The sequence below is a fragment of the Tupaia chinensis genome, unplaced genomic scaffold, assembly GCF_000334495.1.
Source record: "Tupaia chinensis unplaced genomic scaffold, TupChi_1.0 Scaffold149309_1, whole genome shotgun sequence".
Lineage (NCBI taxonomy): Eukaryota > Metazoa > Chordata > Mammalia > Scandentia > Tupaiidae > Tupaia > Tupaia belangeri.
This window is the reverse complement of record NW_006209153.1, coordinates 56,158-63,984: the sequence shown is the minus strand read 5'-3', so window position 1 is coordinate 63,984 and position 7,827 is coordinate 56,158. Positions and strand designations below refer to the sequence as shown.

Here is a 7,827-nt window from a genome sequence, read left to right as displayed (position 1 = left end):
CGCTCTCTCTCTCTTCCTCCCTCTCCCTCTCCCTCCCCCTCCCTCCCTCTCTTCCCACCTCCCTCCCTCCCCCTCTGTCCCTATCTGGTCAAATTAGAATGAATGAATGAATGAATGAATGAATAAGTAAATAAAGTTAAATAAAATAATTCTTTTTTAAAAATTCTATTATAACTGTTGAAAACAAAGAGTCATCTTTAAGGAAAATTCCACTCCTATTTTTGGAGAGGAAGTGTCCATTTGGATCTTGTAGCAATTGCTATTGTGACCATAAGAACAACATCTCATCTAATACATCTGTCTTGCTTGTGAGAAAGATGAAGTATGAGAGCCCTTCCTGTCTGAGAGAGCAGTGTAGGGTCATTAAGAGAAACTCTGATCTCCTTCTGAGGCAGTCACAAGTCCAGCTTTACAGAGTCTGTTCAGAAGGGAGGGCGAACTGAGTGGCTACTCAAGCCTGCAGAGTTGGGGCACACCTCTGGGCCCCTTTCTGCCACCCTCTGCTCTGTTAGTCTCGCTGAGGAATCCTGGCCTGGCCATGAAATCATCCAGTATGTGATGGGCTTCTGGCCTCAGCAGAGGAAAAAATCTGGGTTACTTCAAGTACAGTGTGTTCTCTTTGTTTTGCAGCTGGTATAGCCAGGGAGTCGAGTGTGAGCGGATTGAATCAAAAAGGAAAATGAAGGCATTCACTGTCTGTTTCATCAAGCAGGGATGGCTCATTTAAAGTAAACACCATTTAAATAGTCTCCAAATGGGCCATTCTATATGAAGTCATACAGGATGCCCCCTTTGGGCTGTCATTCTCCTTTAAATGGATCGCTTTGTATGCACTGCGTTTTACGCCACTCAACCTTAACCCCCATATGTGGGCCTCCTCAGGTCACGGGTTTCGGCGCACATGTGGCAACCATACCTTCAACATTCTTCGCCTCTGCCTCCAGCAAGTCAGCCTGAGCAACAGGGGGAGGCAGCTGGAAAGGCGAGAGCTTGCAGATGAGGGGACTGACCACAGCAGTGATGATGAGGACAACAGCATTTAGCATTTCTTGAACACTTACTATGTGCCAATTGCTATGCATAGTGATTTCCATATACATCTAATGTAATCCTTAGAGAATCCTACAAGGTACATACTCTGATTGTTCCCTTGTTCTACATGAGGAAACTGATGCATAGAGATTAAGTAATGAGCCCAAAAGGGGAAGTGTCAGAACCAGGAATTGAGCCCCAGCTGTCAGATTCCAAAACTGGAACTCAACCAGGAGACATACTTGAAAGAAATGCTCATCAAATTTTCCTTTGCAAGGTAGGCTTATCTCAAACAATAGATAATCCAGAAATTATTCCTCTTTATCTTTGGAACGAATGCTCTGCTTTCTAGGGCAGTATTCCACCTTGTTATCTGTAGTTTTGTAGTTTTGTAGTTTTGTAGTTTCTGTAGCTTTGGGAGATGAGGTCAGGTGATCTCTGTGGCAGTGGGCAGTCTTTATGCAAGTTAGGATTGATTGGAAGAAGCCGTGAACAATGAAAAGAGACTTTTCTAACAAACGGGAGTACTAGAAATGTCCTCATGGTAATGCACTAATACAAACCTTTCCCCAAACATCGGGAGCTCTCCACAATCATAGCACTAGCTCCTGCATTCACCCAGCAGTGGGGCAAGAAGCTCAGGGCCAGATACTTTTGAGAAGTGTCTGAGAAGTTCCACCAAGGTCTTTGGGCATTGGGTTCCTGGCTGGTTCTATTTGGCTTAGCTATTTATCTCCCCTTGTTTAACTGTCACTTGGTAGCTAAGAAAATGTTTTTATTTGAAAAGTTTGAAGTATGAAGCAGCTTCTAAATGAGCTCCACTAAGTAGAGGAACTTTAAGAAGCTAAAAAAAAAAAATAAAAAGTAGAAAGTTTGTGGGATATATAGAAAATCATCTTGAGCTTTGAAAATATGAGTTTGGGTGATATTTTAAAAAGATAATTTTCTCAGGAACCAGCAGTTAGCGTAATGGCTATGTCACTGGACTCCCACGTAGTCGACCGCAGTTCGAGTCCCAGACCCGGTGGCTTAAACTCACTCTGGGCACGTGTGCGTGCATGCCCAAGATCCCTAGAGGAGAATGGAGGAGAAGGGGTTGCGGCGTGGCCATCCCCCCTGAGGGGTGATTTCTCACTTTCTCTCTGTCACTGTCTGTCTGGCGAGCGCACGCGCCCTATAGCAAAAACCTCTCTCAAAAAAAAAAAAATAAATAAAGATAATTTTCTTTCTGTTATTTAATTTCAAAGAAAGCTTTGTCACTGGACAGTTCTGAAATAGTTTTATTGGGCTCAGCTTAGTTTCTCTTATCGATTTTGCCAAACCGTCTTTTTTCCTATCTCCAGGTCATTTCAGATTTCTGACTTTTTGATTCTCTCCATTTCTCTGCCCTGATACATCCCTTTGTGACTTCCAGTGCCCTTCCCATATCACCTTGAGAGTTCAGACCTTCTGATGAAAATGCTGGGACGTGATATGATGTGAACTTTGTGTGGATTCCTGGTGATCTATTCCAGCAGCAGTGTTCTACCTTAGAAGTAATTGACTTCCATTTCTACAAGTCTCATTCTGCCCATGTACTACATGAATAGCACAAAAGCCAGACAGGTATCAGAAAAGAAGGTCAGAAATTCAGTTCAGAGCATAGGCAGCCAGCAGGTGGTATGGAGGTTAGTGTGACTGGATCCCACATGGCTGAGTGCACAGTTTGAGTCTTGGGCCTGGCAGCTTGAAAATCGTGTTGGGCACGAGTACCTTAAAATTCTGAGAGGAGAATAGAAGAGAAGGGCTTACAGCATGGCCACCCTCCCCCCACCCCCTCTCCTGCTCTGCTTAGTGTTTCATTCTCAAAAGGATTTCTTAGGTTCTTACCTACTCCTTCTCTCTGAATTGCCTCTTCTTGCCGATTTATATTTTATCATTTTAAATAGCATCTCAGAAGCAAAAATGTTCTTTTTCTGTCAAGGTTACTTTTTTAAAAAAGAATTCTTTATTTTATTTATTATTATTTTGATTTGCTATAGGGTACATGATTAGTGTTTCATTCTCAAAAGGATTTCTTAGGTTCTTACCTACTCCTTCTCTCTGAATTGCCTCTTCTTGCCGATTTATATTTTATCATTTTAAATAGCATCTCAGAAGCAAAAATGTTCTTTTTCTGTCAAGGTTACTTTTTTAAAAAAGAATTCTTTATTTTATTTATTATTATTTTGATTTGCTATAGGGTACATGAGCACCCCCGAGAGAGACAGAGAGAGAAAGAAAGTAAGAAAGCAAGCCATCAGATCCAGGACTCAAACTGTGGTCATCCACGTGGAAGTCCAGCACCCCAAACACTATGCCACTCACTGGCCCCTCAAGATTGCTTTTTAAGAGGCAGATGGTAGTGCAGTGGTAAAATGTCATGCTCTGGGTGGCTGACCTACATGGGAAGGTTTCAGATTTGTGTCTGGAGGCCTCCCTGAGTACCTAGTACATGTGTGGTTGTGGCTGAAGCTGGGGGTGGATCAAGACCCTCTTGGGGACCAGCAGATGGTATGAAGATTAAGACAGCCAGCTGCATCCCACCTGGCCAACTGTGGGTTTAAGTCCCAGACTCAGTAGCTTGAAAAACATGCTGGGCACATGTACAAGCATGCCCCAAATCCCAAGAGGAGAATGGAGGAGAAAGGATTGTGGCATAGCCATCCCCACTGGGGACTGATTTTAAATTTTCTTTCTCTCTCTCTGGTGAGGATATGTGCACTATGGCAAACAAAACACAACACTTTGTTGGTGGTCCTTCTGGCTTTCTCTGTTTCTCTCATTCACTGAATAAATAAATTAATTTATTTTTAAAAATATTATTTTTTTTAATTCATGGCAAGTTTTATATTTAAAAATGCAATATTTAAATACTCTAATAATTCTGTTGGGTTATTATATTCCCTTCCCGAATAGCAGCTCTCTCCATCACCTCCCTCCATCTCTCCTGTTTCAGAAGTAGCCACTTGCATCTCTTTTGGCTGCATATTTACTACTTACTGTCCTCTCATTCAATAAGATGCCTAGTTGTTCAAGATTGCAACTATGGCAGATTTAGCTCTTCTTTCCCCTCTCCCACGTCATCATACACGTGTCCCCATTTCAAAATCCTGTCTTCCAAATGAAGTCGGTATCATAATGTTGATTAGATCATCATTTTTCAATTATATTATTATATCTAGGTTTGTCATTAAGAGTTGCGCCTTATAGTAAAACCATGACTGCATCATTTCTGTACCAGTCAGTTTTTCTTGGAATTAATCATTGTCTTTTTTTTTTTTTTTTCCCCATTTGTCTTGTTCTCTATGTATTTTCCAACCTGAGGCTCTTTGAAAACTCTCTCAATCTCTTCCAAGATGCTCAGCTAGTTCAGGTTTTCTCTTCCTGTCCCCTTCCTGCAGCAGTGTCTTCCAGGGCCCTTGCCCGGCACAGACTGCACTCTCCACTAGGCACAGTGACTCCTAGGACCACCCTTTGTTATTCTGCCGCTTCCCCATGCATGTGTCGTGCCTGTGTTGGCTTGTCTGTCTTCCTTTCTCTTGATTTATGACTTCTTTTTGAAGCATATTATACATACTCTAGTAACTATCAGAGAATATGGTATGTAAATATGGAGGTGAAGTTTTTGGAGATTTAGGATATCTGAAAATGAATATATTGTATGTGATCTTTTCTTTTTTTTTTTTTTTAATTCTTTCTTTCTGAAAGGTTGTAGGATCTTGTCTTTGTTCACAGGCTCCTAAGTTTCATAGTGACATATCCTGATGTAAGTTGATTTGTATTCGGTGTCCCGGGTAGTTTGTGTCCTTTCAGTTCAGAGACTCATAACTTCTTCAGTTTGGGGCACTTTTCTCAAAGGCTTAACTGTTGATTTTCTCTGTTGTCTTTTTCTGGACCTTCTGTTACTTGCCATTGGACTTCCTGAACTGCCATTCTGTTTTCCATTATCATTTTTCTTATTTTACTTTTTGACACTCTAGTGTCTGGGCTTGTTATTCCATCCATTCCTTTTATTGAGTTTTTGTTTTCACCTATCTTGTTTTTAATTTTCTTTACTTACTGATTTTCTTTTTGTATGCTTGTATGTACATATTTTAGAGCTGCCGTGAATTATTTTAATTTTGAGCGTTTCGTATTTTTGGACATGTTTTGGGTATTTGGGGAGAAGTTTTCTTCTCTTTGTGTGATCACTGCCCTGCAAGTTGTTCATTTCTGTTTTTTGTTTGTTTGTTTGTTTGTTTGTTTTTGGTCTCTCAATTTTGCTTTAGAGACTATAAAGTTGCCAGGAGGCACTTGGCTTATTGCATTCATTTAGGAGTAAAATTTTGATTGGAAACTCTGAGTGCACTCAAAACTTGTCAACCAGGAGTTTCACCATAAGCTGATCATAGGAAACCACCCACATCAGTATCTTTAGGCATCTACTTGAGTCAGACTTTGTCAGCATTGTGGGAACTAAGGAAGGAAAGATGGTCGGTGGTCTCAGCATCCTATATGCACGTGTTTATCTAATCTCATTTATTTACCTTCAACAATGCCGTTTCTTCCTCCATCTCCCATTTTTCTGTCCTTCTAATCCAGAGGCTCTCTCTTTTACTCTCTCTGGAAAATATATCTCCGGTTATTGGAGGAGAAAGGCAGAAAGCCCCAGGTATGTAGAGTGGGGGAGACCATCTGTGGATTTCATTGCAGAAAGGATTGCAGCATGGTCATCCCTGGGGGTGCATTCTCATTCTCTCTTTCTTCCCTGCTCCACTGCACCCCTACTCCCATTTCTGCAGTGAGCACACATATCTCTATAGCAAACAAAACAAATGAAACAAAAAAAGCCCAAAACTTGGATTTTATTTTTCAAAAACCAAAATCTTTCAAAAGATGTACTTCCTCACCTACAACTTCTTTATTTTTGGTCTCTAAGCTCTCTCTCATCTGCTCTGCCTTTTATTGGCTTGCACAGCCCAAACTGAAGTTCTTGGAGCAATCATGGGAGGCAGCTGGTTGCAAAGAATGAGTTAGTTATGGGAAGGTAGAAAAGTATGGGAGGTTGACACTCTGTAGCTTATCATATCAGATCCTTGTCATGCTTTCAGCAAGACTTACATGATTATCCACCCTCTTAGTGGCTTGGGATTAGAGCAACTTCTTAATAAGTTCCTGGTTTTCCTTCAAGCCCAGTAAATCCAATCATGAATTGGTTCCAACATCACTAGACTTAATTGTCCTCTAAAAGAAGACTATAATGGGCCATACCTGTGGCCTACTGGTCAAGAGAGCCAGATCTTACATGGCCAACTGTTGTTCAAATTCCAACCTTGATGACTTGAAAAACATGTTAGTCGTGTGTGTGTGTGTATGTATGTGTGTGTCCAAAATCCTGGAGAAAGGATTGTGGCATGACCACGCCCCTTTAGGGGTGCTTTTCGTGTTTCCCTCCCTCCCTCCCTCCCTCCCTCTCTCTCTCTCTCTCTCTCTCTCTCTCTGGCAAGCACTATGCCCTCTGACAATTAAAAAAAAAAAATTAAGAAGGACTATGCCTTTATCTTCTTAGCTACAAAAAGAGGGATCCCAGGGGTGATCATTCTGATTTAAGAAGTGGGATGGAAATTTTAGAAGCAAGTAGGAGAGAATGACTGCCTGTCTGATGGGTTTTCAGCAGTTCTTAACGTGCCTTTCAGTATTTCTCCTTCAAGTATCTTTTCTAATGACTTCTAAACTTGAATTACACCAAAATTAAACTTGTTTTTTCCTTAAGGCCTCCTTTTTAAATTCAGAATTAGTGAAGAGATTGATAAAACTAGCCTCTATTTTTTATTTTTACTGGAAAAGCACTTTGGAAAGTGTTTAGTCTGCTGACCAATATGGGCATCTTAATATTTCAACCCTGAGTTTGACATCTTATCTACTCACTGTCCAAATTAAACAACTATAAACCACTCCACCGTTGTCTAACTCTCAAAAACAAAACAAGAAAGAGAATAGTAACTCCTACACAGGAGTTTGTAAAGTGGCTGAAAGAGAGGTGTTATTCTTTTTATTTATTTTATTTTATTTTTTTGAGAGGTTTTTGCTATAGGGTGCGTGCGCTCGCCAGAGAGACAGAGAGATAGAAAGCGAGAAATCACCCCCCAAGGGGGATGGCCATGCCGCAATCCCTTCTCCGTTCTCCTGTCGGGATCTTGGGCATGCATGCACGTGCCCAGTGTGAGTTTAAGCCACCGGGTCCGGGACTACGTGGTCGACTATGTAGGAGTCCAGCGACATAGCCATTATGCTAACTGCTGGTCCCAAGAGAGGTGTTATTCTAATGGAAGTTTCTCCTGACAGGAACACAAGTAGAGAAATGTGTCCCATGATATAAGGTATTATTAATTCCCCTTAAAATATGCCATCAATTTATAGCAGATGCTTAAGGGGGAAAAGTACTATGTTAAATCAGTTTGTTCAAAACATTAAGATTTCAGAAACATTAAAATGATTTCCCATATTAGAAGGGAGGAAAGTATAACAGTCATGTTTTCTTTTGACAAAAACCTTTTCTAAAGTTTTGACTAAGTAGAGTGTACACCTTCACCTGGGGTGGAGAGCCCAAATTGCAGCCCCAGCCCTGTTACAAGCTAGCTGAAATACTTGGTGCCACTTAACTTTTCTTGCTGTTCGTCTGCTTGAGGAGAAATGGCAGACCAGCTAAACATATAAAAAGGATGGGGCGGAGGACAGGACTTGAACTTCCATAGCTAGTTCAGGGTAGAGGGGACTAAAACCCAGGTGTCTTCT

At 41.1% G+C, this 7,827-nt stretch overlaps 1 protein-coding gene across 1 annotated transcript in view; it reads left to right on the top strand.

Moving 5' to 3' along the window:
• The window catches only part of LOC102476651 (aminopeptidase O), a gene marked incomplete at its 3' end in the record, with an annotated part of 55,714 nt that overhangs the window by 38,141 nt on the left and 9,746 nt on the right, over positions 1–7,827 (top strand).